Raw genomic sequence first — 15,929 nt, forward strand, 5'->3', positions numbered from 1 at the left:
TTACAAAATCTATTTTCAACATCCTTGATATGATCATTTGCTTTTACTACTTTAAACCATTGGTGTAATGAATTCTGTTGATATATTTCCTGAGACTGATCTGAACTTGTATTCTTGGAATTAACCTTTCTCGGACATGGTGACTTATTCATTTGCTACAAAGCTGGATTCTTTTACATATTATTTATTTAGACATTGTGCCCATTGTGGGGTCCCAGGGCCTGGGTTCCCCCTAAGCCCTCAGCACTTAGTCTCATGCATGACCTAGACATAAGTTAAAGGTCATCAACCCTCCCCAGAGGGGAAAGGATGTATAGATGGTATTGTAAACCATAATCTCCTCGGAGAGGTTAAACTTCATTCCTGCGATAACATCACCAGACCCCATATGTGCCATCATGGGACCCTGTTCTCATACCCTAAGGAATGTCTGTTCTGAAGCCCCTTATATCACCCCTCATCTTCCCATGTCTGTCCAAATAAAGCTCATGTCATGTCTTTATTAAGTCCAAATAAAGCTCATGTCTTACTCAGTGCCAGGTGCATTCTTGGTCTCACAGCTGCCCCAACTCATGCCCTTCAGGAGTAGGGTTGGAACACACATGCATTTAGAGATGCTTTGTTTTTTGTGCTTTCTTTACCAGGTTTTGAAGTAAAAGTTACACAGGATTCATAAGATGACTGGGAAGAGCTTTCTAAATTTTTCTCTGGCCTAGGTTAGTTGAATTAATATTATTTTAATTCTATTTTTTTAAACAGACATAATAAACTTTATTTTTGATGCACAGATCAGTGGGTGCATTTATATGCATTCGTGTAACCACAACTACAATACAGAACAGTTTCATCCTCCCTAAGAACTGCCTTGCACTAGTCCTCTGTAGTTATACCTGCTCCCCTCACCCCCAACCCCTGGCAACCATTGACTTGTTCTACACCACAGTTTTGTAATTTTGAGGATGACATAAAATGGACTCATAGAACATATAACCTTTTGCAACTGACTTCTTTTCCTCACATAAAGTCTTTGAAATTCACCATGTTTTTGCATGAATCAATAGTTCGCTTGTTTATTCATTCAGCCATTGAAGGACATTTGGGTTGTTTCCAATGTTAGATGATTATGAATAGAGCTGCTATAAACAGTCATGTACAGGGTTTTGTGTGAACTTAAGTTTTAATGTCTCTAGGGTAAATACTTAAGTGTGGGATTGCTGGATCATAAGGTAAGCATATGTTTAACTTTATGACAAACTGTCAAACTGTTTTCCAGAGTATCTGTACCATTTTGTATTTCCATCAGCACATATGACCATCCTAATAGTTCGGCATCCTTGCCAGCACATGGTATTCTTATTATTTTTTTATCATTCTAATAGGTGCACAGTAGTATCTCATTATGGTTTTGATTTGCATTTCTCTAGAGACTATGTTAAGCATTTTTTCCACAGGCTTATTTGTTATGCATATATTCTCTTTGGTAAAGTATCTGTTCAAGTCTTTCATCTCTTGAAACTGGGTTGTTTTCTTACTGTGGAATTTTAATATTCTTCATATAGCCTGGATTCTGGTCTTTTGTTTGGTATGTGACTTCCAATTGTTTCCTTCCAGCCTGTAACTTCTTTTTTACATTCCCTTGACCATTTCTTTTTTAATTTTGATGAAGACCAATTTATAGATTTTTTCTTTTATGGATCCTGCTTTTAGTGTTACATTTAAGGATTATTTCTTTAATCCCAGTATTGAAGCTTTTCTTCTAAAAGTTTCATAGCTTAATATTTTACATTTTTATCAATGTTTCATTTTGAGTTAGTTTTTGCAAGAGCAGTGAGGTCTAGATTGAGATGCATTTTATTGCATATGGATATTCCAACAATGTTTTTTTGTAAAGCAGATCCTTTTCTCCATTGATTTGCTTTTGCATCTTTTTCAAAAATTAATTGGCCATATTTGTGTGAGTCTATCTCTGGACTTTTGATTCTGTCCTAAAGATCTATTTATCAATCCCTTTAGTAATACCACAATGTTTCTGATCATTGAAGTTAGACAAAATTGAGAAGTCTGTATTCTCCAACTCTCTTCTTCTTCAGAATTGTTTCGGCTATTCTAGTTTCTTTACAATTGCACGTAAGTTTTAGAATCAACTTGTCTACAACTACCAAAGAAATCCAGCTTGGATTTTTATTGGAATTATATTAAATCTATATATCCATTTGGGGGGCATTGATATTTTTACTATATTGTTTTCCAATCCATTAACACAATATCTCTCAAAGAATTTTGATCTTTGATTTCTTTTTATCACTGTTTTGTAGTTTTCACTCTATAGATCCTGTTTGTATTTTGCTAAAATTTTGACTATGTGCCTGATTTTTTTGGTTATTTTTTTGATATTATAAATGGTTTTTATTTAAATTTCAGTTTACAATTTTCATTGCAAATATATAGAATACCAATAATTTTGTTATTGTTGTTGATCTTTTATCCTGTAACCTTGCTAAACTTGCTTGTTAGTTCTTGAAATTTCTGTTATAGATTCCTTGGGAATTTCTATGTAGACAATTTTGATGTCTGAGAATATGGGACGTTCTATTTCTTCCTTTTCAATCTGTATAATTTTTTCTTTCTTTTTATTGTCTTGTTGCTTCATCCAGGACTTGTAGGATGTTGAGCAGGAGTAGTAAGAGTAGATATTCTTGCCTTGCTCCCAGTGTTACGGCCTTTCACCATTAAGTATGATATTAGCTGTAGGTTTTTTTGCAGATGCCCATTATTACATTGAGGAAGTTTTACTATTCCTATTTTGCTGAGAGTTTTTGTTATGAATACCTATTAAATTTTGTCAAGTGCTGTTTTCTGCATCAACTGATATGAACATGTGTTTTTTCTTCTTTAGACTGTATATATGGTGGATTATATTGATTAATTTTTGAATATCAAAAAAGACTTGTGTTTCTGGGAAAAACTTACTTCATTGTGTTATATCATTTTTATATATTTTCCCTTCTCAGTTTGCTTATATTTTGCTGAGCATTTTTGTGTCTATTTAACAAGAGATACTGATCTGTATTTTTCTCTTCTTCTGCTTTCTTTGTTTGTCAAAGTAACAATAACCTTATAAAATAGATGGAAAGTGTTTCTGGAAAAGATTGTATAGAACTGATGTTATTCTTTAAATATTTGGTAAAACTCACCAGTCAAATATGCTGTGCCTTGAGATTTCTTTTTCAGGAGTTTTTAAAGTACTAATTCAATTTCTTTAGTAGTTGTAGGACTACTGATTATTTATTTCTTCTTATATAAATCTTGGTAATTTGTGGTTATTAAGAAACTGATCTATTATATCTGAATTGCCAAATTCATGTGCATAGTATTATTTGTAGTATTCACTTATTATCCTTTTAATGCTTATAGGGTATATGGGGGTAGCAAATCATTCATTCCTAATATTGGTAATTTATGTCGTCTCTTATTAATCAGTCTCTCTAGAGATTTCTCAATTTTAATGTTTCAAAGAACCGATTTTTGTTTTTATTGATTTTCTGTTTCCAATATCATAGATTCCATTTATCTTTAATACTTTCTTTATATGGACTGGCTAGTGTATATTTTGCTCATTTTCCTCCTGGTTTCTTATTGTAGAAGCTTAGATTATTGATTTGATTATATTCTTTTCTAATATAAGCATTTATTGTTTTAACTTTCCCTCTGTACTCTGCTTCAGTGTATCCCACAATTTTCATGTATTATCATTTTCATTCAGTCAGAAATATTTAATTTCCTATGAAACTCCCTCTTTGATCCATGAAATTTTAGAAATGTGTTGTTTAATTTCCAAGTGTTTCCTTTAGGTGTCTGTTAATGACTTCTGTTTTAATTATTTTCAGAGAATGTATTTTGTGTGATTTCCATTCTTTTCAATTTGTTAAATTTTAAATTTTTTAAATTTGTTTTTTAGAAAGCTAAACAAAACTGAGCTGTAAACCCACATATTCATGGTATCTTTTCCAATGACAAGTTATTAATCATCTTTCAACTGTACTATATGGTAACTATTTTATTAAAATTCTTCACATTCTCTTGGGTCAATTTTGGCAGTTCAATTTTAGAGATAATGTATATAAGAAATTATCTGTTTCCTCTAAGTTTTCAAATTTATTACCACATACTTGCCTATAATATTCTTTTATAATTCTTTTTATCATTTCTCTATCTGGGATTTTCTTTTCTTTTCCATTCTGATCTTATGTTTTACTCATGCCTTCTCTTTCTCCTTTATTTAGACTCATGAAGGGTTTATTTATGCCATCAATTTCTTCTAAGAAATAGTTTTTGGATTTATTTATGATGTTTACAATATTTTTCCTTTTTCCTTACACTTATATAATTTTTTTTAGGAGGTACCAGGGATTGAACCTAGGACCTCACACATGTGAAGCATGTGCTCAACCACTGAGCTATACCTGATCCTTTATGGTCTGTCTTTTTTTTTTTTTTTTTTTTATTGGCAGACATCTCTTTATTTATTTATTTTTTAAAATTACATTATGAAAAATATGAGGTCCCATTCAACCCCACCGCCCCCACCCCCCACTCCCCCCACAGCAACACTCTCTCCCATCATCATGACACATCCATTGCACCTGGTAAGTTCATCTCTGAGCATCACTGCACCCCATAGTCAATGGTCCACATCATAGCCCAGACTCTCTCACGTTCCATCCAGTGGGCCCTGGGGGGATCTATAATGTCCCGTAATTGTCCGTGAAGCACTATCCAGGACAACTCCACGTCCCGAAAACGCCTCCACATCTCATCTCTTCCTCCCGTTCCCCACACCCAGCAGCCACCATGGCTACCGTTCCCACACCCATTCCACATTTTCTCTGTGGACATTGGATTGGTTGTGTCCATTGCACATCTATGTCAAGTGAGGGCTTAGATTCCATATGGGTACTGGATGCACTCCTCCCGCTTCCAGTTGTAGACACTCTAGGCTCCATGTTGTGGTGGTTGACCTTCTTCAACTCCATGTTAGCTGAGTGGAGTAAGTCCAATAAATCAAAGTGTAGGAGCTGAAGTCTGTTGAGGCTCTGGGCCTGGGTGTCATATTATCAGTCCAGAGATTCGAATCCCCTACATATATCTTAAACCCAGCACCGACTACAATTCCAATAAAGTAGCATGCAAGTCTTGTGAAAAGAGATCCCCTCTGAGTCCAATTCCATCAAGCAGAAACACCAGCTCCAAAGAAGGGCTATCTGTCATGGCAGTGAACCCCTTCTGCCATGACCATAGAACCCGTGGGTCTCTTTATCCCTCAAAAGAACCAATACCTGGGGTTGTATCTACCTTATTTGTCTCTTAGACTCTGTTCAGTTGTACATAGGGGTATTCCTTCTGACAACCTCCAGACTCTTTTTTAGAGACTCACAGCCTTATAATCTCATTTCTCCTTTCCATTTCCCCCTTACATTAGGTCAAACAGCTTCCCGAAGTCATGTCATTATATGTAGACAGGTATATTCTGCTGTTCCGCATTGAATCTTTAATTCAAGGTCATTTTCTAGTTGCTTCTTCAGCTGGTATGTGGTAGTGATCCCTCGGTGCCAGGGAGGCTCATCCCCGGGTGTCATGTCCCATGCTGGGGGGAATGCATTGCATCTACACGCTGAGTTTGGCTGTGAGAGTGGCCACATTTGAGTAACATGCAGGCTGTCAGGAGGAAACCCCCAGGCACAATGCTACTCTAGGCCTTGTTCTTATTGCAGGTGTATAGGCTCAAAAGTGTAACCATTAGTATCACGAGCCCACTGTTGGGCCCTCCTTCCTTCCTGGTTCTTGCCGTTGCACCTGTAGGATTGCCGCTGCTCTCCCAGGGCCCACAACAGTGACCCCCCGGCCAGGAGCCCAGTACCCCCCCAGCTGTTGTTTTTGTTTCCACTATGAGTATATATAGACATTACCATATACCCTGGGCATATGCCCTGTATAACTCCCTGTCAACCATATATATCCTGTCAATAACATCCCATATCAGTATTCCTCCGCTGCCATTGTTGAACCACTCTGTGATCCAAAACTTCCTGTAAAGTGAATCCCAACATAATGTCAGCTTCAGAAGAGTCTTAGATCACCGAAATTCATATATACAATATACAGTATTTCCCCAGATCCACCATAAAACCTTTTCCCTTGCACAGCAATAATCTTTTAACTTATTCATATCATATTTCCTGAAACTGATGTACAGATTCCAACACTATAGTTTTCAAACAAGGTGACATTTGTGCTTACTATGTGGTCCATATTTTAGGCTGTACAGTTTTCTAAATTTTTTAGTTATCCTATGTTTTGTCTTATGGTTTTCATTATTAGTCTGTCGTCCCGTATATGTTTTTGGTGTAATATTAGCTGTTTTATATTCATCCTTGTGTACTCTCACATAACTCCTCTTTTGCCCCCTTATTTACCTTTGTTCCATCCATTCCACATCCATTTTCCCCTCCCCTTAGGGCCCACAACGCCTGCCAATCTAATACCCTGGGAGCCGTCCTTTCTCATGAGAGATACAGTTCTCTCTATTCAACGGCATTAGTCTTCCCCAGGATATGGGTCCACCCCACCCAATGGTAGAACCCACCTTGGCAAAATGAGCCTTCAGCTATTCCCTCCGGAGTCCGTCACGCATCAGACCATACCCCCTGAGCGTCCTAACCAGGTAACCCTCCTACTTATACTTTGATACGTTTTACTCAACATTTAGTTCTCAACGAACTTCTGACACTCCCATATTCGTATGTTGCCCCTCCCTCCCACCTATTTCTTGGACAATATTACCCCTCTTCCCATCCCCAGCCCCCCTCAAACCCAGAAAACCCCACCCGAAGGTAACCCCTTGCCCCCATTTTGTCCCTTCTTTGTGCTCATACTTACCGCCAGCTCATCACAGATTCCACCCCTGCAGACATTAACTCACATCCTTCCTCCACCCCCCGATTTCCTGTAAGCCACTTTTCCAGACTCTAGCTCTCTGAGGCAGTTAACTTATTTCATATCATTGAGGTCATATAGTATTTGTCCTTCAATGCCTGAGTTGCTTCACTCAACATAAGATTCTCAAGGTTCATCCATGTTATCACGTGCGATTGTAGTGTATTGGTTCTTACAACTGAGTAGTATTCCATTCTGTGTATATACCACATTTTATTGATCCACTCATCTGTTGATGGACATTTGGATTGATTCCAACTTTTGGCGATAGTGAACAATGCTGCTATGAACATTGGTGTACATATATCGGTTTGTGTCCTTGTTTTCAGATCTGATGGGTATATACCCAGCAGTGGTATTGCTGGGTCATATGGCAAATCTATGGATAATTTTTTGAGAAACCGCCAAACTGTCTTCCAGAATGGTTGGATCCTTCTGCATTCCCACCAGCAATGGATGAGTGTTCCCCTTTCTTCACATCCTCTCCAGCATTTGTATTCTACTGTTTTTTTCATGGCTGCCAATCTTATGGGAGTAAGATGGTATCTCATTGTAGTTTTGATTTGCATTTCCCTGATTGCTAGAGATTTGGAGCATTTTTTCATGTGTTTTCTAGCCATTTGTATTTCTTCTTTGGAGAAGTGTCTGTTTAAGTCTTTTTCCCATTTTTTAAATGGGTTGTTTATCTTTTTGTTTTCAAGATATATGAGTTCTTTATATATGCAAGTTATAAGTCTCTTATCAGATATATGGTTGCCAAATATTTTCTCCCATTGTGTGGGTTCCCTTTTTACTTTCTTGACAAACTCCTTTGAGGTGCAGAAGGCTTTAATTTTGAGGTAGTCCCATTTATCTATTTGTTCTTTTGCTGCTCGTGCTTTTGGTGTGATATTCATGAAGCCATTTCCTATTACAAGGTCCTGTAGATGTTTCCCTACACTGCTTTCTAAGGTCTTTATGGTCTTGGCTCTTATATTTAGGTCTTTGATCCATCTTGAGTTGATCTTTGTATAAGGTGTGAGATGGTAATCCTCCTTCATTCTTCTACATATGGCTATCCAGTTCTCCAGGCACCATTTGTTGAATAGGCCATTCTCTCCCAGTTGAAAGGGTTTGGTGGCTTTATCGAATATTATATGGCTATATACATGAGGTTCTATATCTGAACTTTCAATTCGATTCCATTGGTCTGTGTGTCTCTCCTTATGCCAGTACCATGCTGTTTTCACTACTGTAGCTTTGTAGTATGTTTTGAAGTCAGGAAGTGTGATTCCTCCTATTTTGTTTTTCTTTTTCAATATGTCTTTGGCTATTCAGGGCCTCTTTCTATTCCAAATAAATTTCATAGTTAGTTTTTCTAGTTCCTTAAAGAAGGCTGTGTTGATTTTTATTGGGATTGCATTGAATGTGTAGATCAGTTTTGGTAGGATAGACATCTTAATAATATTCAGTCTTCCTATCCATGAACAGGGAATATTCTTCCATTTATTTAGGTCTTCTTTGATTTCCTTGAACAATCTTGTATAGTTCTCGATGTATAAGTTTTTTACCTCTTTAGTTAAATTTATTCCTAAGTATTTGATTTTTTTATTTACTATTGTGAATGGTATTTGTTTCTTGATTTCCTCCTGATCTTGCTCATTATTGGTGTATAGAAATGCTACTCATTTTTGCGCATTGATCTTATAACCTGCGACTTTACTAAACTCATTTATGAGTTCTAGGAGCTTTGTTGAAGATCTCTCAGGGTTTTCTATATATAGGATCATGTCATCTGCAAATAATGAAATTTTGACTTCTTCCCTTCCAATTTGAATGCCTTTTATATCTGGTTCTTGTCTCAGTGCTCGAGCAAGTACTTCCAAGACAATGTTAAATAGGAGTGGAGACAATGGGCATCTTTGTCTTGTTCCTGAGTTTAGAGGGAAGGATTTCAGGGTTTCGCCATTATAAACAATGTTGGCTTTCAGTTTTTCATATATACTCTTTATCATGTTCAAAAAGTTTCCTTGTATTCCGATCTTTTGGAGTGTTTTTATCAGGAAGGGGTGCTGTATTTTGTCAAATGCCTTTTCTGCATCTATAGATATAATCATGTGGTTTTTTTCTCTCAATCTGTTTATATGGTGTATTACATTGATTGATTTTCTTATGTTGAACCATCCTTGCATACCTGGAATAAATCCCACTTGGTCATGGTGTATAATTTGTTTAATGTGTTGTTGAATACGATTAGCAAGTATTTTGTTAAGTATTTTTGCGTCTAGGTTCATTAGAGAAATTGGTCTGTAATTTTCCTTTCTTGTGGTGTCTTTGTTTGGCTTTGGTACTAGGGTAATGTTGGCATCATAGAAGGAATTAGGCAGTGTTCCTTCTGTTTAGATTTTTTGGAATAGTTTCAACAGGATTGGTGTTAGTTCTTTCCGGAATGTTTTGTAGAATTCACCTGTGAAGCCGTCTGGCCCTGGGCTCTTCTTAGTTGGGAGATTTTTAATGACTGATTCTATCTCTTTGCTTGTGATTGGTTTGTTAAGATCATCAATTTCTTCTTTCGTCAGTATGGGCTGCTTATGTGTTTCTAGGAATTTGCCCATTTCCTCTAAATTGTCATTTTTGTTGGAATATAGTTTTTCAAAGTATCCTCTTATGATAGTCTTTATTTCTGTGGGGTCAGTGGTGATATCACCTTTCTCATTTCTTATTTTGTGTATTTGCATCTTTTCTCTTTTTTTCTTTGTTAGTCTCGCTAAAGGTTTGTCAATTTTGTTGATCTTCTCAAAAAACCAGCTCTTGGTCTTGTTTATTTTTTCAAGTGCTTTCTTATTTTCTATTTCATTTAGTTCTGCTCTTATCTTTGTTATTTCCTTCCTTCTTCTTCCTGTTGGGTTACTTTGTTGTTGTTTTTCTAATTCCGTCAAAAGTGCAGTTAGTTCTCCAATTTTTGCTCTTTCTTCTTTTTTGATATATGAATTTATGGCTATAAATTTCCCTCTCAGTACCGCTTTTGCTGCATCCCATAAATTTTGGTATGTTGTGTTATCATTATCATTTGTTTCAAGGTAGTCATTGATTTCTTTTGAGATTTCCTCTTTGACCCACTGTTTTTCTAAGAGTGTGCTGTTTAATTTCCAAATTGTCATGCGGAGTCTGGGTCTCTGTCCCTTGCAAATTTCCAGCTTCACTCCACTGTGGTCAGAGATATTGTTTTGTATGATTTCGATCTTTCTGAATTCATTAAGCCTTTCTTTGTGGCCTAGCATATGGTCAATCTTGGAGAATGTTCCATGTGCGCTTGAGAAAAATGTATATCCTGCTGTGTTTGGGTGTAATGATCTATATATGTCTATTAGATCCAGCTCTTCTAATATACTGTTCAAATGTTTTGTTTCTTTAGTGATTCTCTTCTGAGATGTTCTGTCCAGAGTTGATAGTGGTGTATTAAAATCCCCCACTATAATTGTAGATGCATCTATTCTTTCACTTAGTTTTTCCAGCGTTTGCCTCACATATTTAGAGGTGCCCTTGTTAGGAGCATAAATATTTAGGATTGTTCGATCTTCTTGACAGATTGTCCCTTTCACTAAAATATAGTATCCTTCTTTGTCTCTCACAATTGTTTCGCATTTAAAGTCTATTTTGTCTGATATTTATATAGCTACTCCTGCCTTTTTTTGGTTGTTGTTTGCTTGTATGATTGTTTTCCAGCCATTCACTTTCAACCTCCATGAGTCTCTGGGTCTAAGATGTGTCTCTTGTAGACAGCATATAGATGGGTCGTATTTCCTTATCCAGTGTCCCAGTCTGAATCTTTTGATAGGTGAGTTTAGTCCGTTGACATTCAGTGTTATTACGTTTAGAGAGTTATTTATGGTAGCCATATTTTGGTTGGATTTGTGTTTGTTATATTTTGTTTGTATTATTTTATTTTCCCCTTCTATTTTTGTCTTTCTTGTTGCTTTTACACTCTCCTCCATCTCTGACTGTCCTGTTTTTTCCTTTCTTCCTGCAGAACTCCCTTAAGAATTTCTTGAAGGGGAGGTTTCTTGTTGATATACTCTTTCAGTTTCTGTTTATCTGTGAATATTTTGAACTCTCCATCATTTTTGAATGCTAGTTTAGCTGGATAGAGTATTCTTGGTTGGAAATTTTTTTCCTTTAGTACCTTGACTATATCATACCACTGCCTTCTTGCCTCCATCGTTTCAGATAAGAAATCAGCACTTAATCTTATGGAGTTTCCCTTGTATGTGATGGTTTTCTTTTCTCTTGCTGCTTTTAGAATTTTTTCTTTGTCTTGAGCATTGGATAATTTGACAAGTATATGTCTTGGGGTGGGCCTGTTGGGGTTTATGACCAGTGGAGTGTGCTGTGCTTCTTGGATATGTACATCTGTCTCTTTCAGTAGATTTGGGAAGTTTTCATTCATTTCCTGCAACAGTCCTTCTGACCCCTTTCCCTTCTCTTCTCCTTCTGCAATGCCTATAATACGTATGTTTGAGCGTTTTGCGTTATCATTCAGGTCCCTAAGTCCTATCTGGATTTTTTCTACCTTTTTATTGACCACTTCTACTATCTGTTTGATTTCCAATGCACTGTCTTCCATATCACTAATTCTCTGCTCTGCCTCTTCTAGTCTGCTGATATTTGCTGCAAGTGTATTTTTGATTTCTTGAATTGTGGTGTTCATTTCCATCATATCTGTTATTTTTTTGCACATGTCTGCAATTTCTCCTCCAAGTGTTGTCTTCATGCTGTTAACCTCTTTCATTACTTCATCAAATTTGTTGGTGATAAATGATCTGAGATCTTTCATTGCTTGTGCAAAGTCCTGCCCCCCTTCCTGATTGGATTCAGCCATGTTTTCCTGATTACTGGTTTGGTTTGTAGATTTTTGTTGCTGTCTTGTCAACATTTTTTCTTGACGGGTTTAATCAGTTCCTTAGCTTCTTTGTCTAGTCTTGGAGATTAATTAGCTGTTGTTTTTGCGTAAGTGTTATATCTTCTCTTTGTCACTTTGTTCTTCTTATTCCAATTTCTTATTGCTAGTTAAGCTCACTTTAAAGGAAAGTATTAGTGCTGGGGAAAGGCAATTGTGTAAGGGAGGAAAAAGTGTGAAGTAGTATTGGTGATATATGTTAACAAAGCAACAATATGAGTTCTGGGAGGATGGAGGTTAGATCATGTAAATTGTGTAGAGTTATAGTAGTAGGAAAGTACCTATAATGAGGTAGACGACTGAATATGGGAGGAATGTGGTACGTACTAAGAGGCTATTGTTTCCGTGAGAGAGGGAAAGAGAAAAGAAAGGTAATAGTTTCAGGGATGAATACCAAATGGAAAACTAAACAAAGGTATTAGAAATTAAGAGTTAGACACTTTGCGGATCAAAGAAAGGGAGATGGAATATAGGAGAGATAGCAGATGGTGGAGGATATCAAGTTGTAGGGGAAAGGGGATAGTGTAGATAGGCTAAATCTATTCACAGAAAAATGAGGCAGTGGAGGGTGAGGAAACCCAGCAAATGTGAGGTATTTCCTGTAGGACCTATTGTATTGTTAAGATAAAATAGTATAAGAGGAATATTGGGGACAGGAAAGAGAGGATTAAAAAACAACAACAACAACAACAAAAATAAAATAAACAATAAAAAAAAAACAAAAAAAAACAAAAAAAAAGCAAAAAACAAAGAACAGAAACCCCGCCGCCAGGCTCGGCTGGGCTCGGCTGGGCTCAGCTGGCTCCGGTCCCCTGCCCTCCGCGGCTCGGCTGGGCTTGCCTGGGCTTGGCTAGGCTCGGCTGGGCTCGGGTCCCCCACCCGTCGCGGCTCGGCTGGGCTCGGCTGGGCTCGGCTTTCCCGCCCGCCACCCTCCGCGGCGCAGCGCGGCTCGGCTCTCCCGCCCGGCGCGGCGCAGCTGGGCTCGGCCGAGCTCGTCTGGGCTCAGCTCCCTCGCCCGCCGCGGCTCGGCTTGGCTCAGCTGGGCCCGGCTGGGCTCAGCTTCCCTGCCCGCCACCCTCCGCGGCGCAGCGCGACTCAGCTCTCCCGCTCGCCGCCCTCCGCGGCGCGGCTGGGCTCGACTGAGCTCGGCTGGGCTCGGCCCCCTCGCCCTCCGTGGCTCAGCTGGGCTTGGCCCAGCTCGGCTTCCCCGCCCGCCGCCTGCCGCAGCACAGCGCGGCTCGGCTCTCCCGCCCGCCGCCCGCCGCAGCTCAGCTGGGCTCGGCTCCCTTGCCCGCCGCCCGCCGCGGCATGGCTCGGATCCCCTGCCCGCTGCTCACCGCGGCCCAGCTAGGCTACCCTGGCCGCCGCCCGCCGGGGCTCCGCGCGGTGCTAGCTGCCTCGGCTCTGCCTACCCAAGGAGGGAATCCTCCACACGTAGCTGGGATCTCTGTGTATATTTCACGGATGGATCCTCTCTGTTACCTTCCCTCCAAATCGATGTCTAAACACCTTGGGACCAGGAAAAATCCCGAAACAGCCCAGTCCCAAGGAGTCTCCGACGCCTCCCAGCCGATTCCCTCCAGGAGCTAGTAACCGGGAAGTTCACTCAGCCGCCATCTTGCCTCCTCCTCCTATGGTCTGTCTTTTTAAAGGGAGAATTTAGTTTATGGAATGACTCATATACTTGAATTTTTCCTTTCACTTTATAATTATTATTTAGTTTTACAATGCTTTTTCTCATCCTTTCTTCTTTATTTGATCAAATTAATATTCACTCCATTACCCATGTTAATCTGGTAGTTTACTATATATTTTTCAATCCATTAACATTTACCTTTTATCTTCCTGAACTATATATACTCATGTTTATTTAAATTATATGAAAACAAAGCATTATTATTACTATCACTTAAAGGTATAGTTTCTCAGTAAAGTATTTTCTTTCCTCCGCAGTAAGATGAAATCTTTAGGATATTTACTCTCCTTTCTTCCTCCATTCCCTCCATTATTCCAATTATAGAATTTCTCTTGAATATATCTTTATGGGTCTTTAATATGTAAGTTTCATATTTTCAAAGTCTATTTTAAGTGATATTTAAAGACATGTATATAGTTGCAATATATAGTACAATTTGTGTGCAAATATATTTATGATATATAAATTATAAGCTATAGTCATATATATGCATTATAAGGTTCACTGTTTACCACACTTTCGTCTCAGGGCAAATTCAGGTTTATTTATTGTTTATATAAAATCCTTTCTCTATTGTTTTTCTCAGATGGTATACGTGGGTGATATTGTTTATGAATTCTTGTATGTTTTTAATAGCCTTTCTTTCACCTTGATAGGTGACTATCTTGGTTCTGTATAGAAATCCTGGGAGTCACGTAGTTTCTGTTAGTAGTGGTAGGTATTGTTCCTCTATCTTCTAGCTACATGTGTAAAAGCACAATCCTTTTTCTTATGTTGGCAGCTTATTCCTTTGTGTGCATGCTTGTCAGCTTCCCTCTGTATCCTTGGAAGCCAGGAACCCTACCAGGCTGTTCCCAGTGTGTGTTTTCTTGCCAACCTGGCCTGAAAACGGTGAACTCCAGATCTGATCTTTCTTTACCTAAGGGAAATGGTCTTTGGTTATTTGCTAAATTATTACCTTGCCTCTCGTTTTTACCTTCACTTTCTGAAGTTCTAGTTTAACCTTATGCTTCCTTATCTTTTTGCATGATTTCTACCTTTTTATAGTTTTGAGATATTTCTTCCATTTGATCCACACCACTAATTTTGGTTTTTATACTGTCCGAATTGTATAGTGGGAATGTTGTTTTCCTCCCTCAAAACAGCTTTTTTTAATGCTGCACTTGAATTGTCTTTTGAGTTTTTGTTCAGTTTTTTGTTTGTCTCCTGCTAGCTCTGTTTCATTGGACCAGAGTTCTTTCTGCTTAGGCTTGTCTTTATCTCTCTGACAGCTGGCCTCTGTTTTTGTTAGATCCCTGGAACTCAGGTATGGTTGGGGTATATTAAGTATATTGTAGCAGTCCCATGAGAAGTTCAAGAGGGAGAAATCTCTTCCTTTTTGCATTAGTCATATAGAACCAAGCAGATACTGAGTTGACTGTTGAGGTACATGGAGTAGAGGAAGGCTTCAGAATATATGGTCTCCTTGGGTTTTGCCAAGGTTAGGGAAAGGAAGGCTTGGGCCCGTTGATGTGTCCCTTCTTGGACTTTTAGGAATCAGGGGGTCATGCTTTCCTGAGGGCTGATCTTGACCTTCTTTGGGAGTACAAAGATCTCTGCAATTCAAGGTCTCCCTGGGATCCATCACTTTATGACCCTCACCTTAGGTTCTGGTCTTTGGTGTCTAACCAGCTTAAGAAGGAGATAATCTTATTCTCTCCATTTGCATTCCCAAGGAACCCAAGGCTTCATCTGCTCCTGATAGTTTATAGGTCCACACAACTGTTCAGCACAGGGCAGGGAGACAGAGTGAATGAAGTTGGCAGTGGAGTGGATGACAGCTATAATCCGTCTGCCATCTTCCCAGAGTCACCTGCTAGGTCCATCCTCTCTGCAGTAGCTATTCAAGCATTTTTGGGGCTTGGAGGGATTTGGTGTCCAAGTTAGCTCTGGCTAATTCGTTCCTGAAATGGGGGCTTGATTTTGATTCAGACTGTTGTCTAGGAATTTTCATTCAATTTGAAGAGTTTAAAAGCATCAGACTGGTATTTGACCTGTTAAGACTTAAATGTTTAAATAAAGATGTTAATATTTATCTGAAGCCAGACTTACAAGATTTATATAGAGAAAATTGTTATAAATTAAACCAACTGTCAAGAATAGACTCATTTTGATCTTCCCTGTGATTTAGTTTCTTTTTCTTAGGGAAGACCTCAAGTTTGTTATATTTCAAAGACAGCATTTGTACAGGCATTTACAGAGTTAGATGTAGAGTAAGGGGAATAAGAATATTTTAGTCAAAAGGATGCTTTATAAACAATACAA

General features: G+C 38.4%; 1 long non-coding RNA gene across 1 annotated transcript in view; it reads left to right on the forward strand.

Moving 5' to 3' along the window:
- Positions 1–1,115: 1,115 nt before the first annotated feature.
- Positions 1,116–15,929, forward strand: part of LOC139439489 (uncharacterized) — an 89,378-nt gene continuing 74,564 nt past the window's right edge. Inside the window, exon 1 of the long non-coding RNA XR_011649371.1 lies at positions 1,116–1,226. This is a non-coding gene — a long non-coding RNA (uncharacterized lncRNA). The remainder of the gene's footprint in view (positions 1,227–15,929) is intronic.

This window comes from Dasypus novemcinctus, chromosome 8 (assembly GCF_030445035.2).
Source record: "Dasypus novemcinctus isolate mDasNov1 chromosome 8, mDasNov1.1.hap2, whole genome shotgun sequence".
NCBI lineage: Eukaryota > Metazoa > Chordata > Mammalia > Cingulata > Dasypodidae > Dasypus > Dasypus novemcinctus.